Consider the following 15646-nt stretch of genomic DNA (forward strand, 5'->3'; position numbering starts at 1 on the left):
AACCCACCATTTCCACCAGGGCATTGGCCACTTCCCCCACTTTTTTTACCACCATTGCAATGGCCACCGCCCCCCCCCCCTTTGCCCCCCCCATTACCATTTTTGTTTTTGGGGGGGGGGCCACAAACACAAGGACCCCCCCCCCCCCCCCCCCCCCCACCATCACCACTGCCACCTCCACCACCAACGCAAATCCCTGAAGTTGGGCAATCTAGTGGTGTTCAGGATAGGGAACCTGAGGAACAACCTAGAGCTGAAAGAGTTGCAGACCTTCTTGACAATGTGGTGGACAAGCGCTTCCAAGAGACTGTTATGCAGACAAGGGAAAAAGTAGTTCACCAAACACTTGAGGCACTCAAGTGGCCAGGCCTTTGTGACTTGATCAAAGAAATCTCACTTTGCCATTTGCAGCAGACGAACCTTGTCCGCACAGCATCCAAGTATGTCAACCCATATATATACAGCTTGTTCAAACAAAATGGCCTTGCAACAAACATTGGTATGTTTCTAGTCTCTTTTTGCAAGCCAAGAACAATGGAGATCATTACCATCACACTTGAGATTGTGAATAGCTGGGATCCTATTTGGAAGAGGAAGTCCTTAGAATTTGATGACATGCTTATCAGACATCCTAAGACTCGACAACTTGCAGGGACAATGTTCCAAATTATTGACGGTAACCACCAATATGGAGCTTAGATGAAGTGTATTGACGATCATTTTCGTGATGATCCCGTCTACCATATCAATGTTCCAGTCGGCCATGTCTAAGCGAGGGGACCTTTGGATGTCAATAGACTTATCTTGGCCTGCCAAAAGATCAATGCGTAAGTTTTATAGTTTACCTCTAACTCCACTTTAACTTGTTTTGTTGTGTTTAAATGTAGGCTTGGGCAATTTGCTGTTCAAAAACAAAACCTTGTCCATGATATCGAGCAACTTCGATTTTTCTCGAAATGACAGTACAACTTGGTTCAACAACCCAATCAGTTTTATGCTCGTTGTGTGGTGTAAAGTATGTCTTTCCCTTTTATTTTATAAAAGCCTCTTTTAATTGTTTTGGTTTTTAGCCTTTGGTGAAGGTTAAGCAAGATGCTTATGAACTTGCATATCCAGAGAAGAGTTGAGAAGAGCTCTTAGTTGAGTTCGTTCAAATTGAGCACAAAATTCAGCATGCAAAGTCCTCAAAGTTGAAGAAATTAGTATGCATAGCAGACAATCGCAGGCCGAAAGAGTGGCTAGAGATTATAGCCGAAATTTCTTCTCATGAATGTAAGTTTCTTATCTCACTTCATTTTTCTCAATTATGCATATGTTACTTTTGCAGTGAACAAAACTCCAGATAACATGATTTACAATATTGCAAAATCGAAGCTTCCATATAAGCAACAGATAGAGACTCTGGAGTTCCTCAATATCTGCTTGATAAACAGAGAGAAAGGACTGCCAGAACTATTTGAGAACATGATGAGAAGGGTTGTCTACATCACACAAACCATAAGTGAAGGTGAGAAGTTCTTGGCACCATACATTGGTGACGATCCAGATGGCACATTCATGTCTTTCGACACCTACATCAACACATCATTGGAAGGGATCAAAGAGGGGTGGCTGCCAGAGAAGTCTACAAGCACAACAACTTATGATTGCCAACATGGTCAACCTTATTTCATGCGACGTGCAGCTTACAAGTATAATATGATTTCTAAGACTATTTTTTAATATATATTTTTTACAGGTATCTTCGATATAGAGGCATGCCATTTGAGGCACCAGTTTGCACTCGACTTGTTACAAAGGGTGTAAGGGATGGAGGAATGTACTTAACAATGTTTGCGAGAGTTCCAAAGGCACGGAAGATAAAATGCCCTTGGGAGTTGGAGCTCATAGGGAAGGAGACCTTTACACTAGATCGCGAGGAAGTTGTTAATGCTAGCAACGATGGCAATGCAAGTGACGATGGAGACGAAAATGAGGAAGCTCCAGATCAAGTTCATATTCCACCACCAAACAGCCAGGATTATGCTCCGGTTCAACCATCAAACAACCAAGATCTGGATTAGGTTCTACCAGTAAATAATGATGATCAAGTGGTTCACAAAATATCATGTTGACCTCGAAGTAAGCAAAAGTGAATTTTACAAACTAAAGGTGGTAATACATGTTTTTTGCAGCAATGACTGTTGGTAGTAATTTCATTCCAGCTCGACAAGATGCTCGTGAAGAGGAGTTGGAGGAACTCTCATCGACAATACGCCATATGACAGTAGCATACTATTTATTGTTTTTTTCATTCACTTAACTCTTTTATAGGTCCGTCCTGTATCCCCAATAACACAACAAGGCATTGTGGGTATCTTCATTGGCTCTTACAGTAGATTGTTGACATCTTTCACAGAAGACGACATCAACATGGATGTACGGCGCCAATTCAACTGTTGGTGCCGAAAGATATAAAGGCCCTTGCTCCCAATTGCGGACTTCATTCTCTTCGACTTTCCAGATGGTCTTTCAGATATTGATGGGAAAGTTGAGGATTGGAACTTTCTCACACCTAACCACATACGCGATGCATTCCTATTGTCCGAAGCACTTATGCTCGAAGCTGGCCATGTCGTCTTCATCCTACTGAACAACCCCAACTGGATGTATAAGCTTATAACGTGCGCAACAAAAGTTCATTTCAAGTCATTCTCTTCCAGGTGCATCATGGATCCTATTGGCATTGATACGAGGGGTGTCCAAGAGAAGCCTGAAAAGGTGAGTATGTATTTTATATTTTTATCTAATTTCTAAACATTTTTATATTCCAGGTTATGATGTGGACCTATCATGCCTTCTACAAAAATACACATGATGGGTTTCATGATAGTGAACGTGCAACACGTGTTTTGCCTGGGTACGACAGTTCTACTAACATCATACCCAACCTTGTGGATGAGCAGATTCACAACACGTTTCCAGGGTATCGATTTCGAACTCCATCGGCAATGCAAGTCTTGCTTGAGCTCTATTGCCCACCAGATGGTGTTGTGATTGATTGCACAGCAGATAGTGGTTCTATGGTGGAAGCAGCACGTGACTCTAGTAGGTCAGTGTTTGCTATTGAAGAACATCATTTCTTCAAACTCCAGCTTAGAGGATTTCGTGAGTTGCCTCGAACCTCAAGGAGGTAAATTATGTTTATTAAAATTTCAATATATGTTTAATTTTAATTTATAGATCACAGTCACCTGGAGTTTCTAGATTCGGAGGCTTTGGAAATCTTTCTGACTATGCAGAAGCCATGGCTCAAATATATGCAAGGTGAATCTTCCCCACAATACCAATTATATGAGGAAGTATAAAAGAAATCATTATGTTGATGATGAGGCAAAAGAAAGTTAATTGCATCCTTACATAAAATAGAAAGCTTGTTATATGTTAGATGTCAGTGAAAGTGTCAGATGTCAGTAAAATTGTCAAATGTCAGTAAAATTGTCAGATATCATAATTGCAAATTATCATTCTCACCTGTCACCATCACTTTATAGCGCTTGTGTGTTGCCATCTCCTCCTTCAACATTTTGTAACAATTATATGTGATATGATAGCACCTTCTAGAACAAGGTATGTTACCTACAACTAATATCATTTTATTATATTTTTCTTTTAATAGTGACAATACTATAGTATAGTAAAGTAATTCTAGATTTTACATTCCACTGTAGGGTGGCCTAAAAACCCCATATTTTGCACTAACCGATGTAGTGTTTCCCAAGGGGATGTTGTTCCTCACCATGAAGCGATAGTGGGTATGTGTCCGTAACTCATTTTTGAATCTATTATACATCCACATATGCACATTTTCCAGACCTGCCGTTGGGCAATTCCTACAATGCTCAAGAAAAGTTTGTAAACCCATAGAGCCATTTGTCTTGTCTAAGAAAAAGTAGCATATTGGACACCGAATGTAATAGCGTTCTATCCTTTCAAATAGTCTCGCCATGTCAGGAGCAAAATCTTGCAAAAACATGTGGCATTGCTCTTGAAGCGCTGAAGGCAATCCCTCTCTAGTAGTAATATTCGAAATTTCACATATAGGGAGCTCTAGTTCAGCTTCACTAGAGCCCTTAGCAAAAAAAGGATTATTATGTGGAGGTGAAAGTGGAATGTTGGTAGAATTTGGGGATGGAGGTGGAGATTGATATGAAATGTTGGGGGGCCAAGTATAAGTAGCAATGGCTCTCCTTTGAGCCATTTCAATACAAGCTTCTAAGGAGCTCAAGGAGAACAAAAAATCTACAATGACTACAACTTTTCTAGATAGTTTATATACTCAGTTTTAGTCTTGGGAATGAGGTTTATTTATTATGACACTCACAATATTCAAATTCTTTAAATGTCAGTCTTGGAAATGGGGCTTTATAATCATAGCTTTCTTGTAAACATAAGAGCTTCTAGAATTTTAGATTATCGTGCATACACATGCTCTATCATTATGATGAATCCTACTTTGCTACACATATATTCTTTTCTACACATGCCAAATGTCTAGGGAAATAAACTACAAGGAAATATAGACCACATTATAGTGGCAGAGCACGTTGGCACACTACCATTCTCTCATGTGAGATTGCCTTTCAGTCTTGGAAATGTAGAAAAAGTTGATTCTTTAATATGATATTACTTTTGAGTCTTTCGAAAGATTTTGATTTCTTTTATTATTATTTACAAACAATTCCCAAAATCTTTTAATGAGGATTCACTGCAAAATATACCTTGATCTTATCATATGAGAGGATTGAGATATAAGCAGGCAACAAAGTTTTTTATATGAATTAATATGTAAATTACAAATGTTATGGAAAGTTTTATGGAGTAGATTTCTTGGTGCTTTACGCCGTGTTGTTTATTTCTTCATTTTTCTTGCTCTGGACTGTTGTTTCAGAAGTAATAGGGGCATTTTTATCAATCGTGATAATGGTCTCCACATTCCCAGATGGGTAATAAAGACCAGGAGTGTAATATGGAGATTGTGGTACTAGTTGAGTTGAGCTCATGAGTTGAGCTCAATTCAACACAAGTCAACTCAAGTTAATATAGTCAATAAGAAGTATTACAAAGGAAATCTAAATTGAACAAATGAAGGTTCTAGCAAACTTTAAAATATTAAAAAACATAAATATCTGAGTTAAAAGTTTCTATAAGATTGAAATGTTTAGAAAAGACAAAGTTCATGAGAATCTATCTTTTATAAAACTATATTATTTTATTATGACAACTGTTATAGCTGTCATATTTGATTTGACTACTTAATATTTTGAATACTTTTACAGCTGTAGATGTTATTCCTTCATTCAAAAGATTTTTTAGGGTTCTTGAGAAGATGGGAAGCAAGGAAAATACAAGATCTATGAGTAAAAGTTGTAGTGCAAAGGAATGTAAGAATGTTAATTTGTTTCTTGGACCATCCCCAATCCCAGTAGCTCAAAGAAAGTGTGGGTGGTTCTTCCTCCTCCACCACAAGACTTCAACAACATTGGAGGATTTGATTGCAAGGCCCTTGGCAGCAAACTCTATCTTATTGGAGGATGGGGCCACAGTAAATCACTGAGCATCTTAGATTCACACACGAATCAATGGAGCACCACAGCACCAATGCTGTGTCCTCAATTCTTCTTTGCGTCCGCAGCTATGGGGGGTTGGTGGCAACCGTGAGTGGGAGAAACAGGACGCTAATGCATACAATCTGCTGGAGGACCAATGGTATCCTCTCCTACAATCTGCTGGAGGACCAATGGTATCCTCTCCTACCATTGTCACCGCATGGGACCATGGCCTTTCACAATGCTCTCATCATGGATGGTAACAAGAACATGCTGGTAATGGAGAGACACTTGTTTTCTCAGCAGAAGACCATTCCTGGGAAGTGGTGGACATGACTAGATTGCATGGGTGCTGTTGTATTGTACATGCCAACCAGATGTATGATGCCGACATAACCAGATCGTTGTTGCAGAGATATGACAGTGGCAACAACTCATGGGAGGCACTCCAACTGACAAACACTTCTTCCAGCAATAGCAAGTTTGGGTTCTGTGGTGTGAGCTGCCAGAAGAACATCTGGGCAGTCAAGGAGGATTGGAAGGTCATGAAAGTGATCCAAGTTCCCAACGATGGTGGCTTGGAAGACACAGCGTGCCTTTCAGCAGCAATCCATATCCATCATTCCAACTCGAAGTTCTTCAAGCTTGATGGATCCTGGATCAGCTACTAGCTAAAGGAAAGTTCTTTACATGGATGTCATGTTTGCAGCAAATGCCCAATGAAGGCATGTCCTAAAAAGATGGTTTTAGGGGGCATTACAATGTGCTGAGGTGGCTTGTAGGGAAGCAGCAGAGCATTGTGTTTGTGTCACTCCAGGATGCTGATGTTTATTGGAGTTTTTTGCAAGAAACAAAAGGAGGCCTGGGCTTAGCTTCAAGTATATGCAGGACATCTTGGTTTAGTGCTTTCAAGCACATTGATTGATGGTTTATTTTGTCCAGATTAAATTGGGATGAAAAAAACTAACACTGTCTAACATACACTCTTTCACTTTAACAGAAACTTCAAATGTCTTCCAAATACCATTTAGGTTTTTGTTTTATTCTACAACTCTTCTTTAAAATGGGATTCAATAAGTGAGCTTTGGAATGGATACAAAGGATTTGCCAATGGTGCAGCTATACGTGAAGGTGGAGCTAGGTAAATTGCGGGACATCATTTAGCAGGGTGGACAGCCAAGTTGTTGTGGATGTCAAAGCCTAGAACATGCACCACTGTCCCAAAAGCCATTATGTTGCAATTGAGTAGTCATGAATGATAGAGGAAGGTGCTGATGACAAGCTATGGTCATCCTGGATTGCCTATAGAAGTCTAGGTCGTACAAAGTGGTGTCACAACTGAAAATTGCACCAGAAGGCAAGTGGAAAGCTCAAAGTTGAGGAAGCCATGCTCCCCCTATCATGCTGTGTCCAAGAGTGCCAGAAAAATCTCTTATATCCAAGAGTCCTGCTGAAAAGGTACTAAAGTTGTGAAAAAGCTGTAGAGTGCTCACGTCCACCACTTTCATTGCTGTGAAGTTGTTAAAAGAATGAGGTGCTCTGATTGACTGCTACAGGTGTGGATGGCCATGGTCCAGAGCTGAGTGTGGTTGAAAAGAGTCACTGCTCCAAGTCAAAGTAGGAAAAACATGCTGGAATCTTGAAAATGCCACCTTGCAGGATCCTAAGTTTTGCAAGCTCAAAACTCTCATGCAGCATGTCCAAACTTGTTGGAAATGGATGGAGAGAAAACTAGAAGAGTCTCCTGAATATCATTGTGAAGGCCTAGTGTCAGAAGCATAGAAGCAGAACTCACTATTTAATAAAATTTATGTCAAGCATCTATGATAAGCCTAGAGTACTTGAAAGTCACACATTAGTGCATAAGGGGTGGATACATTGCCTTCACAGTTGGCCAAAGAAAGCCTCTAATAAAAACTCTTGGAATGCTTTTGTCAGAAGATTCATAGGCAACTATTCAAGAGCACAAACTTTATGCTCTTTGATAATGGTCTTTTATATGCTATTAATGATGTTTGAAAACTAGGAGAAAATCTTTGGTGTGGTTTGGCTTGGGATTGCGACTAGCTGCACCAGACTACTGTTATGGTTGCAGAATGACAAAGGGCTTTCGTTGTCATTCCCCTTGGAACAAGCTACCAAACACATGAGTTAATTAAAAACTAACTTGAGACCTTCAATCCCCAAGAAGGATCATGCGAGTGGTCGTGAGTAAGGATAAGCTTGACATCACTAGAATACTCTGAGTCTTGAGCAAATAAATGTGCATTGGTGATAGGTTGGAATACAACAAAGATAGGGATAGGGGTCGAGTATTAACTCTCCCCCTTAACTACTCCTACATGGTGGCAATTACCATTTCTTCCTGAGTCCTGACTATCAAGATTGTAACCTTGAGTGTTAAGGTCGTAATCTTGAATGTCAAAAAAATGCTCAAATGCATGCTTAATTTGATATACTTCACTCTCCCACAACTAAACAGAGCTTCGTCTTGAAGCCCCTACTACTCCATTGCATCGGTTGGCTTTGTTGGCACTGAATTTCCTGCGAGTTTGACTTGGAATTTGTTGAGTCGCTAATGGAACTCTTCATCATCGTCATTCTCCTCGTCGTGTTTGCTTTCATTGTCGTCTTCCATTACTGCAGGCTGCTTTGCCATCAAAATGGGGATCTCATTGTGGAGGTCTGCATTTTCTTTAGCGAGCTCATCATTGATGCATTGTGTCTCCGCACATACTGTCCCTTGGAAGGACATACCTCAAATGCTCCTTTTGAGCTGCTGGATGTCGTTCTGGATCTTGTTGAGCTTTGCATCTAGGGGCTGGAAGACAACTACGTTGATTATGGCCTATACTCCATTGTGTAGAAAGATGCTCATTTATTCGTTGTGGAACTGTCATGCAAAGTCCGGCAGGATTGGCATCTGTGGCGTTGGTTGGAGGCGTTGGACTTCATCAACAAACTGAAGGAACACCGAGCTGAGCAGCCTGTGTGGCAGCTCTAGTTCGCATTGTTGCTCTTGCTTTGGCTCCCTGCATCATTCCTGGTCTGGACGCTCCTTGCTGTGGTGCTCTCGGTGCTGAGGCATAGTGCTGTCGTCAACTGGTGCTTTTGTAGGTGGGGATGCTCGCCCTTCTTTCTTGGTGTGAACTGCTACACTATTGGTTGGGGTGGTTATGGAGTCAAGATTGATTTCTTGGTTTTGTTCCTGACTCTTTTCCTCCAATTCTTCCTTGGAGATGATGCTTTCGATTTGGTTTGTGGTTGTCCTGTTCTTTGGGGGTGAACCTGTTGTCATCTTGGTTCTTTTTTCTGGTGGAGTCATTGTCAGTGGCAAAAGCTCTTTTTTGTCCTCTTGTTCTTCCTCCTCTTCATCTCCTTCATCGGATATATGGAGCGGATCCTCTCTTCTCTTCGATTTGCATTCCCACTTTCTTCTAGTTTGTGGTGTTGTCGGAGGTACTTTCACGCTGAGTGAAAATTCCGAGTCAAGAGCTGACACAAGTGCAGCCACATAGGGGAATGCAAGTGTTTCACATTTTTGGCTGCTATGGATCAGTTTTGTTGCCAAGTGGATTTCCTTAATGAGTTTTTTGTGGAGGTAACTTGTGATGTCCACTTTGATTTTGTGTTGCAAGTCATAGAGGATTGCAATGGCTTTGCTGGTGGAGCTACTTGACTTGCACATCTCGAGAGTTGAGATGAGAAACTTGAGCCTTGGCTTTGCTTCATCGGTGATGTTACTCATTTGAAGTGAGCTTCTGGAGTTGTAATTCTCAATGATCTTGATGCATCCCGGTGGCATCCCTTTTGTTTGCAACATGGATGTGACTTGCTTTCTGTTGTTTGGAAGCTTGACTACCCCTGCAATGTAGCCCGTGGTGAAAATATATTTGAGTTCTTGGGCACACACCATTTCTTCTCGAAAAGCTGGAAGCATTTTCTTTGCAATGTCAATCTTGTACTCTTTCTCTATGATGCGGGAGAACTCATAGAGGCCTATAGCTTGATTTCGGTGTTGTAGATCCTGATCTCGGTGCTTGGAGATATAGCCGCAAATGCTAGAGTTAGGGTTTTGCCCTTTGCTCTACAGTGTTGAGTTCAAGTCTCTGTAGTAGCCAGTAGAATTGGGAAGGTGTTTTTTTGGGTTGCATTATTGAGCCTTTTGTAGTTGACGTAGACTTTGAGTTTGCCATTTTTCTTGAGAATAATGACAAGTGGTGATAGCCATTTCAGGTTTTGAATTAGGTAGATGAAGCCAGCATTCTCAAGCTTGTCAAGTTCTTCTTTAACTTTCGTTTGCATGTTAGGGTTTATTCGATAGGCTACTTGCTTTCTTGGTATAATTTGAGGTAGCGATTCGGTGCATGTAGATCTCAGGAGGAATTCCTCGCAAATCTATATTTGATCAAGCAAAAATATCTTTGTACCTGTCAAGAAGATTGATTGCTTTTGTCTTGAAGTCAGGGTCAAGCAAACCTAACACTGATGACCTCCACGAAAGGACGCCATTCTGAGCAACCTGGTCTGGATTTTGGAGGAGGTTCATGTTGAAAGCCTTTCCAGCAGCATCGTAATTGTAATTCCTGTATATATACACTTTAAATATTGAATATAACATTTCCAGCTTACCAGGTGAGCTGCAAAGGTCCTCTTCCATAGTAAGCCTTTGTACCTGCAGGACATGGGATCCCACGACTAGTGTCACAATAGACGTTGTTTCGGTTGATCTCAAATGTATTGCAGTGCTACAGCCAAGCAACCATATACAAACTTCAAGACATTAGTGATATTAATGGATAAATGCTATCCGAGTTTACTTCCAGTCTCCTGCTTCACATTTGCAAAGTAGGCCGCCAGTTCCCTCTTTTGAACATCAAGACTCCCCGTGCTTCCAAACGTGGGATAGTTTTTTGTTGCCGCAATGAAATCGTTGTATTTGTAGAAAGGATTCGCAATGTTGGATGGGAAGAACTTCCTAAACACAGACTCAGTTATAATGCTAGAGGGAGATGCTAGTGTAGAGAACGGAGAAAATCCTGAAAGGCATAGCATAAACATTATCATGACTAATGCCATGGTACTTAAAATGATAGTATGAGAACCGTGGTTGTGCAATGGAATTTTGGGGCCTTGAGTGGGATTGCGATTTATACGGACTTCATAGCCTTGAAATGCCGTGTAGATATTAACTTCTCTCCTTGGTCGAAGCACGCTAAGAAGAACTTGCTTGTAATACAAGTGACCAAAGAAGAACTTGCTCGTAATACAAGTGACCAAACTTTGAAGGCATCTATTAAAATTCATTGTGCACTAAAATAAGATAATATCATAAAGAGCCCTAGTGAATTCAAAGGAATGGAGGGAAATATTTGATTTGGCTAGGGTTTAGGTCTGCGAAGAGGAAGCGTCCTAGGCGGTGTTCCATGCGGTAATCTCAGCAATGCTCCGGGGCCGTGAGAGCTTGATTCGTGTTGGGAAGCGGCAGCGCAATGTGTCACTCCCGGCTCGGGTGAGTGATCGAGCTTCTATTTCTTGGGTGGATCTGTGATCGTTTTCCTGCAGGAAGTGTTGGAGTGCGGTGATGTTTCGCTGGAAATAAAAGGAGGCCTGAGCTTAGCTTGTTGTGACTGGGTGGAATGCCCTGTGTGTGGGAAGCAAATACGCGGGAATGAACTTCTCGTCAACTGCCATCTTGGTTTGGATTTTGCTCTGTTTTGATTCAAGCACGCTGATCGATGGTTTCTCTTGTTCAGATACTTGCCTGCAAAGTGGGAAGAAAAAGAAGAACAGTGTCCAGCATACACTCTTTCACTTCAACTTGTCGAAAAAGATAGAGTACGAGGAAAGCGGAAACTGCGTACTAGCAATCCAGCAGTCTCCTCCGCTCGAGACTGGGGTCGACTGTAACACGGTGGCAGGGTCTCCGAAACCGGAAGTTTCTTCTACTCTTGAATGCTTTGAGGAGCCCGACGTGTCCTTCCGGCAGAGCTCAACAGTGAAACTAGAGATATTTACAATGGCTGCCTGGAGGCAAGGATTGCTGGGCGCAAGTACCACAGAGACGTCGAGTGCCAATCTGGGATGCGAGTTCACCTGGTAAGGGAACCAGAAAATCCCATGGATACATACGCTGTGAAGGTAAACTTGACTGAATGGACGTGTTTCATGGCTGACAACAACATTGCGCCAGGTGCTTACGGCGGATGGGCTTTCGCTGGGACATATTCCAAAAGAGCTTTCGCGTTATTTGTCTCCTCTCATGGACAAAGGCGTGGTAGACGTTCAGGTAATAATCTCTGGGGCGTTTTTCAATTGTTCACAAAGCTTTCAGGGATATGTCTCCGAGAGTACATCGGAAGCTGCACGCCTCAAGCTTGATTTGCGTGAGATCCAGAGTCGGACTATTGGAAGTCTCTCAGAAGAAAAAGTGCTGGCTGTCAAATGGAGCCGTCTGATGGATGCAGCTGACAAGGGACAAGACCACGGCTGTCGATACCAACAGAATTTTCTCTACATGCTCCAAGTGGTATTGGAACGGGATCTCCATCTCTTTACTCCAGACGAGATCGAACTTCTCGAGGCATTTCGTTCAATCTCGTCTGATGGACAGCGCCTTTTTGTAAGATTGGCTCAACGAAAGGGTAAGCTCGACGCCGTCGCACAAACTGTGACTCAAGGGAGACAGTGGTTTTTGCAGGGCCATGGTTCCGTCTTCAGAACATCTTCTATGAAGATATTGGTGACACAAATTCTGCAGTCCATGAGTTAGTCGGTACTCAATTTCTTTCATCGTGGACTTCATAATATGTTTGCTCCCTTGTAACAGAGAGACGCTACTTAGTTTTCGACGCGGACGTCAATTCGTCTGAGTTGCTTGAACATCTGACTGTACAAGAGCTCAAAGATTTGGCAGTGAACAGCAAAATCATGGTAGTTACTTCTAAGACTTTCTTCCTTGTTTTTATTTCTGTTCCTGCTTACAGATCAAAAGTGCTACGCTAAGTTTGAAAAAGATTCAGCTTATTACAGCAATTCGAGATGCATTGATTTCGCTGCATTTGTAAGTAGCAAGTGATCATTGGTTTTTTATACAAGCGTGAAATACTTGGCAGCAGTAATCTAACGGCTTTAATTCGTGAAGCAACCGGCCCATGCATTCGAATAGCCGAAACAGTTGAAGTTCTACTTTGGCGTTTACAGGTCAGTTGACATCCTCTCCAAAGTGTTACACTGCTGATGCTGAGCAATTTATTTATTTATTTATTTATTTATTCAGAGGCTGTTCTTTCTAAACGGTGAGCAGGAGTTCCATGTTTTTCTTCTTGTGGATATTGGAAGGATCAACTATCCAAGCTATAGGTGCGCTAGAACAATGCCAGTCTTTGCTTCTCGAGAGGACTTTCTGGCGTATGAGCAGGTCCGTTCCTACTTTGTTATAAAATTTGTCTGACCGTCAAGTTTTCAGGCATTGCAATTGGCTCAGGTGGTTGACATGTCCCTGGAAGCTGGTAATTCTGAGGCTCTAAACTCCTCTTTTCGAAAAGCAAGGACTACACTCGAATTGATCAATGCACACACCGAGATCAAGCATCCATTTTTAGCACGGTTTTCGGCTGCATGGGTGTATGCAACAATCTGTACTGTGGCTGCATCGTTTCTGGAGAAAGAACGCAGGTACGCTCTTTCACCAATGGCGGACAATACTTTTGAACGAAAACTGGCTCTTGACCAGATACGCTGAAGCTGTAAACCTCTTCAAGCAGCTCCTTAGCATGCAGTATTGTCCTGGACGGAGAGGATACTGGACTCTCCGGCTATCTATTGACTTGGAGCACTTACAGCGTTTAGAAGAGAGCCTGCTCGTTGCAGAAAACGGATTAAACGATTTCAACGTCCGAGGAGGGGATCGTATCGCTTTGCAACGGAGGGTTCTCCGACTAGGAAAACTTCCTAGAAGGTAGACAGTACCTCCATATGCAGCGCTTTTAAAGAAAAAACACAAGGTGGTACGTACTGTGTCTTCCAGATATTTGGCCTTCAGCTACAACTCTGTTTCTGAAGGTGACGATTATGGGACGGCCGCTAAACAATGCCAATGGAATGAAGAGCAGATTTTATGGCTACGATGGGCAACAATGCAGTGTGGAGGACCTGGCACTTCAATACTATGCCGGAGAAGATGGAGGCGGCTGGAAAGGAGTCCATTCAGAAAGCGGCATATGGCTGACATTGTTCGGGCTGCTCATGTGGGATGTTATCTTTTCAGACGTTCCAGATGTCTTCCAGACACCTTTTCAGGTTCTTGTTTCATTTTATCGTGGTTGCTCTACAGTTCTTGTTTGCAGACTGCACCATTGGACTTGTGCACGGATTCATTCTATCCAGTCCGAACCTCGCTTATTGAATCTCGTCTTCAAGCCATACGCGATGGTGGAGCTAGGCAACTCGTGGCTGAGACTTGGGCAGAGCACTACGGGACATCATGTAGCGGGGTAAACTGGGAGAAGTACTCCTTCAAACAATAACGGTCTGTATCGGAGGTCCAGGATTGTCGGCGATTTGCAAGCTTCTTGCAGAAGACCACAGTAACTGGACGGCTGGAATGCCTGATCTTCTGCTGTGGAAGGAGAAAGAGGCAAAGCTGGCGGAAGTCAAGGGTCCAGGGGATCGCTTGTCCGAGCAACAGGTGGCCTGGTTTCTTATTCTCTCGGACGCTAATGTTCCAGTGGAACTTTGCAAGGTCTCCAAGACGATGAATGATCGATCCTAGATCGGCTACACCGAGTAGTGCCGGGCCCGAGACGGCTGCGCAGGCCTCAAGTCATAAGAACCAGTAAGCACCCATTGTGGACTGTGAAGAATCCATTGTGCCCTACACACAGCCACTCCAATACCAATAAAATGAACGAGGAGTAAACCTTAGGCCAACCTCCCAACCTTTAATGCATTACAGCTTTAAAGCCATGAAATATTCTTGGAATTTTATTGTGGTTTGTGTCATATGTTCCGGCAGATTGTAAATGTAATTGCCCTCGGGGATTGGATCAGCCTCTGCTGAATAGAAATGTCGAGTAGGTACGGACAGTAAACATAAACCTGTTGGTAACCAATTTGCTATATGCTCTAAAAATATAATACTTATATAGTGAAAATTATATTATCAATCTTACATTACCATCAGATTTGAGCTTGCTGTTGCCCACAGATGTCCAAATACTCTCATCTGTTCATTTGAGGCTCCAATCACCTGGGAGAGCAGAGCAAGGACAATGAATACACAGGCAAACCTTGAGCTCCCTAGCACTAAATTTTGATCCCAAGAGTGAAGAGACAGCACTTTCATTGCTGGAGCCATACTCATACAATGCCGAAGCAATCTGACAGGTCAAAAATAACGAACACAACTTAGAGCACACAAACACAAACTAAATCAGCATTGATTGCTGAGACTATCGTTTGGTGAATCTCCTCTGTAGAACCGATCATTTATGCTCTGATGAGAATCAGAGTGAGGTCACTTTGACAACATTTCTCAGCGTTGATTCAAATATGAGAGTAATTGTTTGGCCTCTGCAATAAAGAGCTTCGAACCAGTGACGAAAGGACCAGAAAATCATGTGGACTAAACACAAAAAGTAAGGAAAATATAAGTTCAAAAATCGCCGCCAGCCCACGTACCTTGTCCACAAAGAGCTTCGTGATGTGATCTCCAAATCTGTTTGATTGAAGACACAGCAAAAATTCCAACGCGTTTAAGCTCACCTGCACATTACAATAGAGGTCTTAGCATCTAGATCTTCTTTTGTATTTGCAAGAGCAACCATTTACTAGTATATTTTCTTCAATCCCTGTACATATTGATTACTTAGTGTTGGATTTTTCTGTTAAGAGAGCTTACCGCAAATGTATCCCTTTCAGCTCTTTCGCGGTCTCCCCATATACGGGTGTCAAATATGCGTAGCACGTTCTCAGCTGGACCACCCTCTAGATGACAAAGCTCTAAATGCCACCAGTTATGACTATGCCTGCAAGAGAAAAAACAGAAACCAGAAGTG

The 15646-nt window shown here is 42.2% G+C and overlaps 2 long non-coding RNA genes and 1 pseudogene across 2 annotated transcripts; 2 read left to right on the top strand and 1 right to left on the bottom strand.

The window, feature by feature from the left end:
* Nucleotides 1–11057: 11057 nt before the first annotated feature.
* LOC112343713 lies at nt 11058–11366 on the top strand. Its single transcript, XR_002991379.1, has 3 exons — nt 11058–11100; nt 11154–11286; nt 11345–11366. It is a non-coding gene; the product is annotated as an uncharacterized LOC112343713 (long non-coding RNA).
* A 306-nt stretch (nt 11367–11672) lies between these two features.
* LOC9637963 lies at nt 11673–14364 on the top strand (annotated as a pseudogene).
* Nucleotides 14365–15190: 826 nt separating this feature from the next.
* On the bottom strand, nt 15191–15541 carry LOC9637528. Its single transcript, XR_002991380.1, has 3 exons — nt 15490–15541; nt 15270–15353; nt 15191–15213 (listed from the first exon to the last, which is right to left on the bottom strand). It is a non-coding gene; the product is annotated as an uncharacterized LOC9637528 (long non-coding RNA).
* Nucleotides 15542–15646: the final 105 nt, after the last annotated feature.

Source organism: Selaginella moellendorffii, unplaced genomic scaffold, assembly GCF_000143415.4.
Source record: "Selaginella moellendorffii unplaced genomic scaffold, v1.0 SELMOscaffold_185, whole genome shotgun sequence".
NCBI classification, from domain to species: Eukaryota; Viridiplantae; Streptophyta; class Lycopodiopsida; order Selaginellales; family Selaginellaceae; genus Selaginella; species Selaginella moellendorffii.